This window comes from Microplitis mediator, chromosome 11 (assembly GCF_029852145.1).
Source record: "Microplitis mediator isolate UGA2020A chromosome 11, iyMicMedi2.1, whole genome shotgun sequence".
Taxonomy (NCBI): Eukaryota; Metazoa; Arthropoda; class Insecta; order Hymenoptera; family Braconidae; genus Microplitis; species Microplitis mediator.
The window spans coordinates 1,112,626-1,129,736 of NC_079979.1; the positions used below are offsets into that span (position 1 = coordinate 1,112,626).

The 17,111-nt window shown below is 30.9% G+C and overlaps 2 long non-coding RNA genes across 2 annotated transcripts; both read right to left on the reverse strand.

The window, feature by feature from the left end:
- Positions 1-605: 605 nt before the first annotated feature.
- Positions 606-8,064, reverse strand: LOC130677640 (uncharacterized). The gene is made up of 2 exons (XR_008991677.1): positions 7,808-8,064; positions 606-815 (listed from the first exon to the last, which is right to left on the reverse strand). It is a non-coding gene; the product is annotated as an uncharacterized LOC130677640 (long non-coding RNA).
- A 950-nt stretch (positions 8,065-9,014) lies between these two features.
- Positions 9,015-14,987, reverse strand: LOC130677625 (uncharacterized). Its single transcript, XR_008991659.1, has 5 exons — positions 14,829-14,987; positions 14,326-14,445; positions 10,527-12,601; positions 10,024-10,143; positions 9,015-9,230 (listed from the first exon to the last, which is right to left on the reverse strand). It is a non-coding gene; the product is annotated as an uncharacterized LOC130677625 (long non-coding RNA).
- Positions 14,988-17,111: the final 2,124 nt, after the last annotated feature.

The window sequence follows — 17,111 nt, forward strand, 5'->3', positions numbered from 1 at the left end:
AAATTGAAGGTAAAAGTCTTGATTTGAAAATTAGTCCAACCGCATGTCTTAATTCTAATAGCTTTCCACGTTATGGATGTTTGAAGTTTTAAAAATAAATTTTTACCATAACTGTAAATTGGATTTTCTGCCATCTCTATCTATATTAGGGGGGCGCAAAAAAACCGACAATTTTTTTCTTTTTTTTCGATCTCGCATGAAAATTCGTTGTTTTACAATGTTTTGAGAAGCTTCTCCAAAAATCAGCACAATAAAATATTTTTAAGAGGTCGCTCACGAATTTTTAAAATATCACAAATGATCGAAATTCGGATTTTTATTTCTAAATTTTTTCTTTCTCGTGGCAGCAATAGTTTATATTTGTAAAATCATGACTATGCTGAAAATTTCAGCGCAAAATTTAAATATAATTTAATTTAATCTTATAATCTATTGGTCCTAGGCGGATTTCCTTGCAATAAAAATTGTGGCCAGAAGTCTTATTTTCAAAGCAAGCCCAATCCCCTTTCTTAATTTTCATAAGTATCTAAGTTATTGATTCCTAAAGGAGAATAAATTTTTTAACAAACTATGACAAGGAAAAATATATTACAAAATAATGACCATTTTTTATTTTGATAGCGCAATACTATTTATTCATTTGTTTATGCGTCTTACATAATTCTACTTGGAGGAATAATTTGATAGATGTTGAAATTAAATTATTGAAATCTCGAATTGGAAATTCCACCAATTGTTTATTTTGGCCAACAACTCCTCTCGAAGCCTCCGAAAGAGCAGTAGAGTCCTTCACAGCACCCTTTCATGCTAGAACACTGTAATTAAAATTCTTACATTAAAGAAAGAAATATCATCAGATTAACGTTTCTAAATTTCATGAGGAACAGGTTCGACGATGAATTATGGGAGCAGGTCCTATATTTATAGGAATAGTTCCTATAATAGTTTGGAAACGGTTCCCACAATGCTATTGGAATAGTTCCTATACCATTATTGCAATCATTCCCATAATATTATGGGAATGGTTCCCATGCCATTACGGGAATGGTTTCCATAATGATTTAGAAATAGTTCCTATACCATTTTGGAGACATTGTTGATTATTATATTCGTTTATTCAATTAATCAAGAATTAATAGTGGTATTATAATATTACAAACAAAGCACTACAAAGGTTATTTCAAACGATGATGTGATCTTTAATACTCCACTACGAGTAATAGAAAATTATTATATTTTTAAACTTTTAAGGACCTTTTCCGTAAAAGGCAGACTCTACTTAAAATTTGAAATATAATGTACCCTATATAATTTCTATATTGTAGAATAATGTACATTCTCTGTTAAAACTATACTATAGAATCTACAAGATAATATATCTTTGTAAATGCACTACAAGATTGTATACTACAACGCAAGCACTCTATTCACTCTAAATCGAATATCTATATAAGTATGAGAGAGTCAGAAATATAGTTTGTAATACGATGGTGCACTACAGTTTCTGTAAATTCAGCCAACATGTACGTCTGTACCTCTCTACTAATCCCACGAACGGCCACAGCAAACCTAACAAAAGTGAACAATAAATTTTTATTGCAGGGATTAAAAAACCTTAACTATGATGAAAATTTGACTAACATATGTCTGATGGCACAAAAATATCAAATACTTCAAGTACCTACACGACTTCCCAGAAAATAAATTTTAATTTTCGTTAAATACCTTAAAACTTTTAGTTTTTTAAATATTTTTACAAATTTCATAATGTTTCATAATATGTCATAATTTCCCTTATATTTTTTTTGGTAATTTTTGAAATTCACGATGTTTTTGCATTCTAAACCGATTCATAGCCAATCGTTTTTCTATTTTAAAACCATCCTTAATTGTTAAGTATTTGAAGCGGTATATATCGATTTAACATAAAATCGATCAAACAAAAAATTTCCGAATATTTAAACAAAAAACGATTAAAAATATTAACTTTAAAAGTTAGAAATAAAACTTCTCTCAAACGCACACTCCAGTGTAGATAAATGAAATGTTTTCGTGCTTGTATAATATTTTTAACTTCCCGCTAAGAAAATTGTAAATTTTCAAAAATTCGGGAAGTTATTGGTTTCGGTCCGATTTACGAAAATCGAATTTCCATCAGATGTCGACGTTTTGAGGTCCTAGGAAGCTATTCTGACTAATTTCAAGATGATGTCCGAGTGTATGTATGTGTGTATGTACGTATGTAAATACCTGTATCTTTTGAACGGATGAACCGATTTTGAACTTTAAGGTGCCATTCGACGCGGATTGTCAATATCTCGAAGCCGAGAGAAAATTGAGCTTGATCGGTAGGGCTCGTTCAGAGATATTCCAAAAATAAAGTTTTTTCAAAAATGTTTTTTTTGGATAACTTTTAATGTGCTCGATGGATTCATTCCAAAATAGACTGGGCTCTAGAGCTTTATAAGCCGCGTCGAATGCCACCTCAACCAACAAAATCGGTTCATTCGTTCAAGAGAAACCGCTGTCGAAAGAATTAAAAAAAAAAATTTTTTTTATTTTTCCTGAAATATCTCAAAAACGACTCGATAAATCGATTTCAAAATTTGATCAGCTTTAGAACTTGACAAAACGCGTCGATTGCCGCCTCAACCATCAAAATCGGTTAATTCGTTCGCGAGATATCGTGGGAGAAAGAAATGCTAAAAAATGGTTTTTTACAAAACAATGGCATACAAAAGTATTTGCGAGCTCGTAGAGCTCGAAAATGTATTCACAATAGTGTTTTCGAGCTCAACGAGCTCGAAAACAGCGGGAAGTTTTGGGGCTGGCCCGCAGGGTCAACTGACAGACCGATTTTTTTTTTAATGAAATAATAAGTAGTAAGTACTCAAGTCTTATCCCCACCACATCCTTATATTTTGATGACAGCTCTACGCAAAAGAAAAAAATTTCACTTATGGGAAATAAGATTTTGCCTAGCTAAGTACCCATAAACTGGGCAACGAGTATTGTCGTAGTAAAATACCCGAAGTGGCTAACCCAGCCAGGGACACGAAATTTTTTCCATTCAAGTACCCGGCCAGGTACCTGTGGACTGGGCGATAAGTTTTTCAATAGTCAATCACCCGAAATGGTCAACGCATCCAGGGATATAAAAATTCGCCTGTTCAGAAACCCGACCAGGTAAGTACCAACCGGGTGACAAGTCTTGCCGTAGTAAAAAGCCCAGGCGGGCCAATGCAACCGGGGACATAATAATTTGCCCGTTCAGGCACCCGGCTTGGTACCTGCCAGCCAGGCTAAAGTTTTTCCCCTGGCCGGGCAATCTCTAAGGTTCATATAATCAGGGCCTCAGATATTCCCCCGACCAGGCGCTGTTTTGTAATCGGGCAAGCCCGGACAAATTTCTACCAGAGTTGTAGGAAATTTAATAAGATTTTATAAAATTGTATAAACTTTTATACAATTTCATAAAATTATATAAATTTTTATACAATTTCATAAAATTTTATAAATTTTTATACAATCTTATACAATTTTATAAAGTAAGATCTTAGTGAGGGAAGCAATAATTGAATAAAATTTGATATAATTGTATAAAATTTTATACGATTTCATAAAATTATATAAAATTTTATACAATTTTATACAATTCTACATAATTTTATGAAGTAAGTACTTAGAAGAGAAGTAATATTTAGATGAAATTTTATAAAATGTTATCAAGTTGTATACGATTTCATAAAATTATATGCAATCTTATGAAATCTTATACAAATTTATTCAATTTTATAAAGTAAGATCTCAAAAAGGGAGTAATAATTAGATAAAATTTTACATAATTGTATGAAATTTTATTAAATTTTATAAAGTTTTATACGATTTCATAAAACTTCAGAGAATTTGATGTCAATATTGCATCTAGTGTGGGGTAGCATTTTGTAAAATTTGATAAAATTTCACACAATTTTATAAAGTTTATTACAAATAATTATAAAAATTGTTAGAAATATAAAGTAAATATACAAAATTTTCAATGGCCATAAACAAAATAAATTTCATTTTTGCAGGCAAAATATGGTGATAAACAAACATGAAAATTATATTATAAAAAATATAATTGATTACCTAAATATATACGTCGTTACTCAAGGAAAAGTTCAAAGGTTTTGCCATTAATTCAAAAATATAAATCATTAAAAATCAATAAATTTAATTAATTTTAAAATTTTATGACCATTAAACAATCGATAATTGAATTATTCAAATCATTTTTTTATATACAATTATAAATTAATACTATGAAATATTGCTGATAAGAGTTCATGAGTATTATAAGTGACCAATGGACGAGTGGAGCAAACTACGATTCTTCAATAATAAAAGTTAAGCAGCATCGAGGTTGGACATTAATTGGATGGGTGACCCATCCCGGAAAAAAATCATTTTATAAAACTTTATAAAATTATATAAAATTTTGCAAAATTTTATAAAACTTTATACTGAAAATGGCCTGGTAATATTTTATGAAATTTTACGAAATTTTATAAATTTTTATAAAACTTTATAAAATTGTACCAGGCCATTTTCAGTATAAAATTTTATAAAATGTTAGTACTAAAATTTTGTAAAATTTTATAAAATTTTATGAACTTTTATAAAAAAATTTTTTCCCGGGATCATATATGATTATATAAAATCTCATATAATCTTACAAAATTTTTATAAAATTCGATGTAACTTCATATAAGGTTATATATAACATTATAAAATTACAAGAGCACGTTTTATGTGGTTATACATAATCATGTATGATCATATGAAATCTTATATGACCTTATAAATTTCTTCTAAGAATTCAGATAATTAATACAAATTTATGTGATTTTATATGAAGTTATAAATAAATTTGTATGATTACAAAAGAGTTTGATACGGTCATATAAAATCATATATGATTATATAAAAGTTTATATAGTTTTATGATTCTTATATATAAATTTCTATGGTCTTATAAGCAGGTTATCTTAAAGAAACTTGTAATTTGATCTAAAACACAAATGTGTAAAATTTGATCATATTTGGTGCATTATTCATGTAGGATGTATCAATTTGTTCATTTAATTTAAGTAATGCTATAGATTGTTAAATACTTATAAGGGTAAAGCAGACTAGAGTACCAGACGGCAATCAAGAGATCATCAAAGTTGAGCAGCATTGAAGTAGGACATTAGTTGGATGGGTCACCCCTTGGCAAAATAGCAATTAACCGATAGGTGTTTTTTTTTTTTTTTTTTTTTATTCATGCATAATTATGAATAATTATATATCATCAAATCCTGCCAATTTCGAGATCTAGTAATATATAAGCTATTGTATATATGATTAAGTAAAATCATTTTTTCCCGGGTATATATAACTTTATATGATTATATAAGATTTTATAAAGTCATATAAGTTTTTATAGGGCCAATTTCATGATAAGACTTTATATGATTTTATATGAGTCACTTTTGTATGATTTATATATGATCATATAAGAACTTTTTTTCCCGGATATAAGTATGGCCCGAGTCAAAATTAAAAAGGTGATTCGAGTCTCCAAATCCTACACGAGGGTAAGGAGGTTCAAATCATCTTATCAGAATATGAAGATCCATGCATAAAAAAGGTGATTTGAACCTAAACCTGGTAACTTTGTTCACTTTTATCAACTTTAAGTTCAAATCATCTTCATAAAAACGTAAAATAAGCCTCCAGAACCTACATCCGAAGATCGAGAAAGACTTTCATTGGATCGCGTACAATTGATAAAGAAACAAAAGGGAAAAAGAGGCCACTAATTAGAAATGACCACCATGATCGAAAAAAATTTGAAAATTAAAAATTCCAAAAATAATTGCTTAGTAATAAATGTTTTGTTGTAAGTTAAAAAATAATAAAATTTAAAATATTAATAATAATAGCTAAAGTTACACGAGTAGGTGTTCGAATAGAATAGTACTAAGTCATTCTAAACTCGAATTGAATAATTAGAACCTTTAACTTTTCAGCATATGATTAATGAATTATTTTATGTGAGCACTAAATACAACCGATGTATTGGAAAAGTTGAACTGCCATAGGATTTGAAAAAAACTGCTGAAAACTAATCAGCTGCCGCCGGGATTCGAAACCACGACCTTACGAATATGAAGCACAACCACTGCCGCACTGCTACTCGGACGCTCACGATCAGTTGGAAATATCTTTCTGCTTTTAGAACGCAGATATTATAATAACAATAATATTATGCTAAAGAATCAAGCTCATTCGAATTTACAGATTAAAAGTATGGTAGGCATTAGAGGGTTAAAATATATCTTTTTAAAAAAGTGATCAAGTCCTCCATCCGATTCTTCTAGGGTATTGAGGACTTGAATAGCATTTTAAAATATATGGTCGGCCATGGAGGATTAAAATACCATTTTAAAAAAGTGATTTACTTCTCCGTACGCTACTTTTAGGACATCGAGGACTTGAATAACATATTAATATGGATACTGTTCTGCACCCGACTCAGTACGGTGCTCGAAGAAAATGCTCGATTGTGGTGCAGCACCACATTGATTACTGTGCGGAACCTGACTGAGTGATATGCACACACGGTTTCGTCAGGTCATGCACAGTAATCAGTGTGGTGCTGTAATAATAAATGATTCAATAAATATAATTACTCTCTAAACATGAATTAGTGAAAATAAGTGAATATTCACTAATTCAAAGTTCTAATCGAACCACTAATTTCAAAAAACGGCTCGATTGGCACTCAGAATTAGTGAATATTCACTTATTTTTACTAATTCATGTTTAGAGAGTAGAATATTTTCAATTAAATTATGTGATAAATCCTGAATGATTCAATCAAAACATGTTTTATCCCTGAACATAATTCAAAACGTGTTATTCCCGTGAAAAAATATTCTGATCAGGCTTGATATGAGCTGATAAGGCCATATCAAAATTTTTGATATATTCATATCTGGCCTGATATGATCTGATATGTCCATATTTGATTTTTGATAGGTCCTGATCTGGCCTGATATGAAAATTGGCCATATCAGGCCAGATCAAGCCTTATCAATTTGATATGTCTATATCAGACTTGATATAACTTGATAAGCTCATATATAATGTTATATTTATTTCTAATAGGTCCTGATATGGCCTGATATAACCTTATAAAGTTATATATACTTTGATATACTTAAAAAAAAAATCCCTGATCAGGCTTGATATAACTTGATATGACTTTATATAGTCTGATATATATATATATATATAAATTGATATACCTGTGAATAAAAATCCTGATCAGACTTGATATAATTTGATAATCCTTTATAGAGGTTAAAAATATCAAGTTACCTCAAATTGTATTCGAAAAGATGTGTCATGAAAGTTGAACACGATAGATTTTTTTATACACAATAAAAATTTATTGATATTTATTTTTTGCATATTTTTTTTAAATAAATTTGGTCTGATATATAGTCTGATATACTTATATCAAAGCATATATAGTCTGATATGGCCAATTTCCATATCAGGCCTGATATAGTCTGATCAGAATATTTTTTCACGGGTTTCCATATTTTAAATCGTTTTAACCGACTTGAAATTAGCTTATTTTGACGGGCTATACAGACACTGAAACTTCAAGTTTCGATGCTGGTATCATGAAAAAAAGTATTCGTTTTTCTTTCATACAATCGATAGTTTCAAAGTTATAATTAAAAATATAAAAGCTAAAATAATATCTTACCGATCGTTGATGTTTGTCAAGGTTTTGGTAACTTCTGTCGTCTTTGTAATCAGTAGGAGCAGCAAGCGAACTTTAAATACCTAACGATTGACCTCACCATCAAATTCAACAAATATTTTACTTACTTATAAACCGGTCGCTATAATTGTCGCATAACTTGCGTCAGAGACGGAAAATAAAAGTTATCAATTTCAGAACGATTATTTTGTAGGTAGAATTTTTATAAGACAAGTAAATTGTCTGAACTTATCGGCTGTTTGTCGATATCGGTATCACGAGTTTTCAAGTACAAAGTAATTATAAACAAAAACAAATTACGTTGTAAAAAAAATATTATTTTTTATTTATGCATTGAATGTGAATTTTGATTAAAAACAATCGATATCTTTCTTCTATTATTTGAAAATAAATCAATAAAGGGGTAAAAAAATCGGTTATAAACTGGACCTTATAGTTTGAGAATAATATCTAGTCTCAATCTCCAAGGCTTTTAAATAATTTATTTTTCAAATTAAAACAATCAAACATTTTTATAAATTTTGAATTGTCCCTCACATCAGTCTATCCAATATGTCAGAAACATTTGATTCTAGATCAATTTCTGACCTCTAAAAATTGAAGGTAAAAGTCTTGATTTGAAAATTAGTCCAACCGCATGTCTTAATTCTAATAGCTTTCCACGTTATGGATGTTTGAAGTTCCAAAAATAAATTTTTACCATAATTGTAAATTTTTTTTTCTGCCATTTCTACCTATATTAGGGGGGGCGCAAAAAAACCGACCATTTTTTTTTTCCGATCTCGCATGAAAATTTGTTGGTTTACAATGTTTTGAGAAGCTTCTCCAATAATCAACTTAATAAAATATTTTCAAGAAGTCGCTCACGAGTTTTTAAAATATCACAAATGATCGAAATTCGGATTTTTATTCCTAAATTTTTTCTTTCTCGTGGCAGCAATAGTTTACATTTGTAAAATCATGACTATGCTGGAAATTTCAGCGCAAAATTTAAATATAATTTAATTTAATCTTATAATCTATTGGTCCTAGGCGGATTTCCTTGCAATAAAAATTGTAGCCAGAAGTCTCATTTTCAAAGCGAGCCCAATCCCCTTTCTTAATTTTCATAAGTATCTAAGTTACGGAATCCTAAAGTTGAGAAAATTTTTTGACAAACTATGACAAGGAAAAATATATTACAAAATAATGACCATTTTTTATTTTGATAGCGCAATACTATTTATTCATTTGTTTATGCGTCTTACATAATTCTACTTGGAGGAATAATTTGATAGATGTTGAAATTAAATTATTGAAATCTCGAATTGGAAATTCCACCAATTGTTTATTTTGGCCAACAAGTCCTCTCGTAGCTATCAAAACGGCAGTAGAATCCTTCGCAGCACCCTTTCATGCTAAAACACTGTAATTAAAATTCTTACATTAACGAAAGGAATATCATCAGGTTTACTTTTCTTAATTTCATTAGGTACAGGCTCGACGATGAATTATGAGAGCAGTTCCTATATTTATAAGAATAGTTCCTATAATAGTATGGAAACAGTTCCCACAATGCTATTGGAATAGTTCCTATACCATTATTGCAATCATTCCCATAATATTATGGGAATGGTTCCCATGCCATTATGGGTATGTTCCCATAACGATATAGAAATAGTTTCCATACCGTTACGGGAATGGTTCCCATGCCATTATGAGAATGAATCCCATGCCATTATGGGAATGGTTCCCACAATGATATAAGAATAGTTCACATACCATTACGGGAATGGTTTCCGTAATGATATAGGAATAATTTTTATAATATCATGGAATGGTTCCCATATTAGCGAAGGATCTATTCTCATATATTATGGGAACTATCCCTATAATAGCATGGGTATAATACCTGTAATAGTATGGGTATAATTCCTATACCATTATGGAAACTATTACCATAATGCATAGCAAGAGTTCTCCTAATTTTCTTTTCGTGTAGTTTAATGTACTTCACAAAGTGGAGAAATGGTTAAAAGTTAGCGATATACCCGAAAAAAAAGCGAGTATTTATGAATCGCAAATTCGTCGCTTTCGTACTAGAGTAGGTTTGCAAAAATCTTCTTTAATTTTTTTTTCCGTTGGAATTAAAATTCTCAAATGTTAAGTTGCGACAATCTTTTATTATAACTCTATACGTAAAAAATCTTTAAACTTACTGGATCACCCCAACAAGCTTTGTCAATCTTTTCATTCACCACAAGCCCAATCAATAACGTAAATATTGATAACAGTAAAATAATTTTTGACATTTTGATTTCCTTTGTTGACTTTTGAAACTAAAACATGTATTTAACTTTAATTAATAATTCCGTTGAAACTATTGCATTTACAAGAAACATCATGATTACTTTTTTTATAGGGAATTTAGTTCTCTAAAATCTTTATTCTTGTCATTTTTTTCATATCTCTAATAGTTTATCCGTAATTTTGATTTAAAAATAAATAAATCGTTAAATCGGTTCGAATTCAATTTTTTCGATCGTGGTTATGAAAGTTATAAATTACAGGCAAACTATTATAGATACGTTAAAAAAGTACTGAAATGAATTTGTCGGGAATATAATTTTCTAAAAAAAAGTGACTTGATTTTTTTTTCATAAGATCAATAATTTCAAAGTTATGTATGATTGAAAATATAAAAGCTAAAATAATTTCTTACCGATCGTTGATGTTTGTCAAGGTTTTGGTAACTTCTGTCGTCTTTGTAATCAGTAGGAGCAGCAAGCGAACTTTAAATACCTAACGATTACCCTCACCATCAAATTCAACAAATGTTTTGCTTATAAACCGGTCGCTAATTGTCGCATAACTTGCGTCAGAGACGGAAAATAAAAGTTATCAATTTCAGAACGATTATTTTGTAGGTAGAATTTTTATAAGATAAGTAAATTGTCTGAACTTATCGGCTGTTTGTCAATATCGGTATCACGAGTTTTCAAGTACAAAGTAATTATAAAAAAAAACAAATTACGTTATAAAAAAAATATAATTTTTAACTCCCCGCTAAGAAAATTGTAAATTTTCCTAAATTCGGGAAGTTATTGGTTTCGGTCCGATTTACGAAAATCGAATTTCCATCAGATGTCGACGTTTCGAGGTCCTAGGAAGCTATCCTGACTAATTTCACGATGATGTCCGAGTGTATGTATGTGTGTACGTACGTACGTACGTACGTACGTATGTATGTATGTAAATATTCATAACTCTTGAACGGATGAACCGATTTTGATCGTTAAGGTGTCATTCGACGCGGCTTGTTAATGTCTTGAGGCCGTAAGAATTTGAACTTAATCGGTAGGGTGCGTTCAGAGATATTTCGAAAATAAATTTTTTCAAAAATGTTTTATTTGGATAACTTTTAATTTGCTCGATGGATTGATTCCAAAATCTAATCAGCTCTAAAACTCTATAAGCCGCGTCGAATGCCACCTCAACCATCAAAATCGGTTCATTCGTTCAAGAGATATCGTGGGAGAAAGAAATGCTGAAAAATGGTTTTTTACAAAACAATGGCATACAAAAGTATTTGCGAGCTCGAAGAGCTCGAAAATGTATTCACAATAATGTTTTCGAGCTCAACGAGCTCGAAAACAGCGGGAAGTTTTGGGGCTGGCCCGCAGGGTCAACTGACAGACCGATTTTTTTTTTTTGCATTGAATGTTAATTTTGATTAAAAACGATCGATATCTTTACTTCTATTATTTGGAAGTAAATCAATAAAGGGGTAAAAAAATCGGTTATAAACTGGACTTTATAGTTTGAGAATAATATCTAGTCTCAATCTCCAAGGCTTTTAAATAATTTATTTTTTAAATTAAAACAATCGAACATTTTTATAAATTTTGTTTTGTCCCTCACAACAGTCTATCCATATAGATCGATATCTCAGAAACTTTTGATTCTAGATCAAACTCTGACCTCTAAAAATTGAAGGAAAAAGTGTTGATTTGAAAATAAGTCTAACCGCATGTCTTAATTCTAATAGCTTTCCACGTTATGGATGTTTAAAGTTCCAAAAATAAATTTTTACCATAACTGTAAATTTTTTTTTCTGCCATCTATATCGATATTAGGGGGGCGCAAAAAAACCGACTATTTTTATTTTTCAATCTCGCATGAAAATTTGTGGGTTTACGATGTTTTGAGAAGCTTCTCCAATAATCGGCTCAATAAAATATTTTCAAGAGGTCTCTCACGAATTTTTAAAATATCACAAATGATCGAAATTCGGATTTTTATTCCTAAATTTTTTCTTTCTCGTGGCAGCAATAGTTTATATTTGTAAAATCATGACTATGCTAAAAATTTCAGCGCAAAGTTTAAATATAATTTAATTTAATCTTGTAATCTATTGGTCCTAGGCGGATTTCCTTGCAATAAAAATTGTAGCCAGAAGTCTTATTTTCAAAGCAAGCCCAATCCCCTTTCTTAATTTTCATAAGTATCTAAGTTATTGATTCCTAAAGTTGAGAAAATTTTTTAACAAACTGTGACAAGGAAAAATATATTACACAATAATGACCATTTTTTATTGTGATAGCGCAATACTATTTATTCATGTGTTTATGCGTCTTATATAATTTTACTTGGAGGAATAATTTAATAGATGTTGAAATTAAATTATTGAAACCACGAATTGGAAATTCCACCAATTGTTTATTTTGGCCAACAACTCCCATCGAGGCCATTTAAAAAGCAGTTAAATCCTTCACAGCACCCGCTGTTGCTAAGACACTGTAATTAAAATTCTTACATTAAAGAAAGGAATATCATCAGATTTACTTTTCTTAATTTCATTAGGTACAGGCTCGACGATGAATTATGAGAGCAGTTCCTATATTTATAAGAATAGTTCCTATAATAGTATGGAAACAGTTCCCACAATGCTATTGGAATAGTTCCTATACCATTATTGCAATCATTCCCATAATATTATGGGAATGGTTCCCATGCCATTATGGGTATGTTCCCATAACGATATAGAAATAGTTTCCATACCGTTACGGGAATAGTTCCCATGCCATTATGGGAATGAATCTCATGCCATTATGGGAATGGTTCCCATAACGATATAGAAATAGTTTCCATACCGTTACGGGAATAGTTCCCATGCCATTATGGGAATAAATCTCATATCATTACGGGAATGGTTCCCATGCCATTACGGGAATGGTTCCCATGCCATTATGGGAATGATTTCCATGCCATTATGAGAATGGTTCCCACAATGATATAGGAATAGCTCCCATATCATTATAGGAATGGTTTCCGTAATATTATAGGAACGGTTCCCATGCCATTATTAGAACGGTTCCCATGACATTATGGGAACGAATCCCATGCCATTATGAGAACAAATCTCATGCCATTATTGGAACGGTTCCCATAATGATATAGGAATAGTTCCCATGATGATATAGAAATAGTTCCCATGATAATATAGGAATAGTTTCCATGATGATATAGGAATAGTTTCCATATCATTATGGGAATGGTTTCCGTAATATTATAGAAACGGTTCCCATGCCATAATTAGAACGGTTACCACGCCCTTATGGGAACAAATCCCATGCAATTATTGGAAGGTTCCCATGCCATTATGGGAATGGTTCCCATAACGATATAGAAATAGTTCCCATACCATTATGGGAATGGTTCCCATAATGATGTAAAAATAGTTCCCATATCATTATAGGAATGGTTTCCGTAATATTATAGGAACGGTTCACATGCCATTATGGGAACGAATCCCATGCCATTATAGAAACGAATCCCATGCCATTATGGGATTGGTTCCCATAATGATATTGGAATAGTTCCCATATCCTTATGGGAATGGTTTCCGTAATATTATAGAAACGGTTCCCATGCCATCTTTAGAACGGTTCCCATGCCATTATGGGAACGAATCCTATGCCATTATGGGAACGAATCCCATGCCGTTATGGGAATGGTTTCCATGCCATTATGGGAATGGTTCCCATAACTATATAGAAAAAGTTCCTATACCATTGCGGGAATGATATAGAAGTAGTTTTTATAATATCATGGGAACGGTTCCCATATTAGCGAAGGATCTATTCTTATATATTATGGGAACCATCCCTATAATAGTATGGGTATAATTCCTGTACTAGTATGGGTATAATTCCTATAATAGTACGGGTATAATTCCTTTACCATTATGGGAAGTATTTCCATAATCCATAGCAAGAGTTCCCCTAATTTTCTTTCCGTGCAGTTTCATATGCTTCAAAAAGTAGAGAAATGGTTAAAAGTTAGCGAGATACCCGAAAAAAAAGCGAGCATTTATGAATCGCAAATTCGTCGCTTTCGCATCTAAGTAGGTGTGCAAAAATCTTCTTTAATTTTTTTTTCTGTTGGAATTGAAATTCTCAAATGTTCAGTTGCGACAATCTTTTATTATAACTCTATACGTAAGAAATCTTTAAACTTACTGGTTTATAATAACAAGCTTCGTCAATCTTTTCATTCACCACAAGCCCAATCAATAACGTAAATATTGATAACAGTAAAATAATTTTTGACATTTTGATTTCCTTTGTTGACTTTTAAAACTAAAACATGTATTCAACTTTAATTAATAATTCCGTTGAAACTATTGCATTTACAAGAAACTTCACAATTACATTTTTTATAGAGAATTTAGTTCTCTGAAATCTTTATTCTTGTCATTTTTTTCATATCTCTAATAGTTTATCCGTAATTTTGATTTCAAAATAAATAAATCGTTAAATCGGTTCGAATTCAATTTTTTCGATCGTGGTTATGAAAGTTATAAATTACAGGCAAACTATTATAGATACGTTAAAAAAGTACTGAAATGAATTTGTAGGGAATAAAATTTTCTAAAAAAAAGTGACTCGATTTTTTTTTCATAAGATCAATAATTTCAAAGTTATGTATGATTGAAAATATAAAAGCTAAAATAATTTCTTACCAATCGTTGATGTTTGTCAAGGTTTTGGTAACTTCTGTCGACTTTGCAATCAATAGGAGCAAGAAGCGAATTTAAATACTAAACGATTACCCTCACCATCAAATTCAACAAATATTTTACTTATCAACCGGTCGCTAAATGTTGCATAACTTGCGTCAGAGACGGAAAATAAAAGTTATCAATTTCAGAACGATTATTTTGTGAATAGAATTTTTATCAGAAAAATGGCCTGAGCTGATTGGCTGTTTGTCGATATCGGTATCACGAGTTTTCAAGTACAAAGTAATTATAAACAAAAACAAATTACGTTGTAAAAAAAATATAATTTTTTTTTATGCATTGAATGTTAATTTTGATTAAAAACGATCGATATCTTACTTCTATTATTTGGAAGTAAATCAGTAAAGGGGTAAAAAAATTGGTTATAAACTGGACTTTATAGTTTAAGAATAATATCTAGTCTCAATCTCCAAGGCTTTTAAATAATTTATTTTTTGAATTAAAACAATCGAACATTTTTATAAATTTTGTATTGTCCCTCACAATAGTCTATCCATATAGATCAAAATCTCAGAAACTTTTCATTCTAGATCGAACTCTGACCTCTAAAAATTGAAGGTAAAAGTCTTGATTTGAAAATTAGTCCAACCGCATGTCTTAATTCTAATAGCTTTCCATGTTATGGATGTTTGAAGTTTCAAAAATAAATTTTTACCATAACTGTAAATTGGATTTTCTGCCATCTCTATCTATATTAGGGGGGCGCAATAAAACCGACTATTTTTTTATTTTTCGATCTCGCATGAAAATTTGTGGGTTTACGATGTTTTGAGAAGCTTCTCCAAAAATCAGCTCAATAAAATATTTTTAAGAGGTCGCTCACGAATTTTTAAAATATCACAAATGATCGAAATTCGGATTTTTATTTCTAAATTTTTTCTTTCTTGTGGCAGCAATAGTTTATATTTGTAAAATCATGACTATGCTAAAAATTTCAGCGCAAAGTTTAAATATAATTTAATATCTTTAAATCTAGTGGTCCTAGGCGGATTTCCTTGCAATAAAAATTGTAGCCAGAAGTCTCATTTTCAAAGCAAGCCCAATCCCCTTTCTTAATTTTCATAAGTATCTAAGTTATTGATTCCTAAAGTTGAGAAAATTTTTTAACAAACTATGACAAGGAAAAATATATTACACAATAATGACCATTTTTTATTGTGATAGCGCAATACTATTTATTCATTTGTTTATGCGTCTTACATAATTTTACTTGGAGGAATAATTTAATAGATGTTGAAATTAAATTATTGAAATCTCGAATTGAAAATTCCACCAATTGTTTATTTTGGCCAACAACTCTCCTCGAAGCCACCGAAAGAGCAGTAGAGTCCTTCACAGCACCCGCTGTCAAATCAAATATGGACATATCAGATCATATCAGGCCAGATATGAATATATCAAAAATTTTGATATGGCCTTATCAACTCAAAAGACCACTTGCTATGAGCAAAGCTGGACACAAAAAGCACCGGTCGAACGTTAACGCGCTCTTTTATAGTCAGAACTGCCGCACAAATCATGTGACAGTTCTGTCCCGATGACAAACGGAGGCGCACGATGCCAGCATCGTAACAGTATCTGTATCGCCAGCGTGAGGATCCGTATTGCTAAATTGGCTATGCGTATCATCGTTCTCGGTTGCCGGATGCCTAAATACAGAGTTTGCGCAATAGTCATGTCAGCGATTCATAAAATGCCTAAAATAAGGATACGGATCGTCATTTTGACGATCCACTGTGACGATACTCTGTATAGCTGAATTGGCTATACGGCGTATCGTTAAGTAAGATGACTTTACAGCGTATAGCCAGAATAGCGATACGTGTACTTAATCTGGCGTTATTTTTCTCTCCATGTACTTTTCTTGCTTGAAAATGAATAAATAGGGAGATGAAGAAATCGCTCAAAATTTAAGCTTTAATTTGAGACTAATTTCAAGTCTTAATCTCTACAGACTTTGAGATAATTAATTTTCATATGTAAAATCATGAAATGTTTAAAAAAAATCTGGGCGTCGATTGGCCCTGCGGGCCAGCCCCAGAACTTTCCGCTGTTTTCGAGCTCAAGGTGCTTGAAAACATTGTTGCTCTTCAAGCTCGACAATACTATTACATGCAATTGTTTTTTCATGAACTTTTCAAGCTCTAACAAGTTACGTTTTATGCTAGAGTTTGAAAAGTTAAGAATCGAAAATCGTTAATGAAGGAGCGACTTTTAAATTTT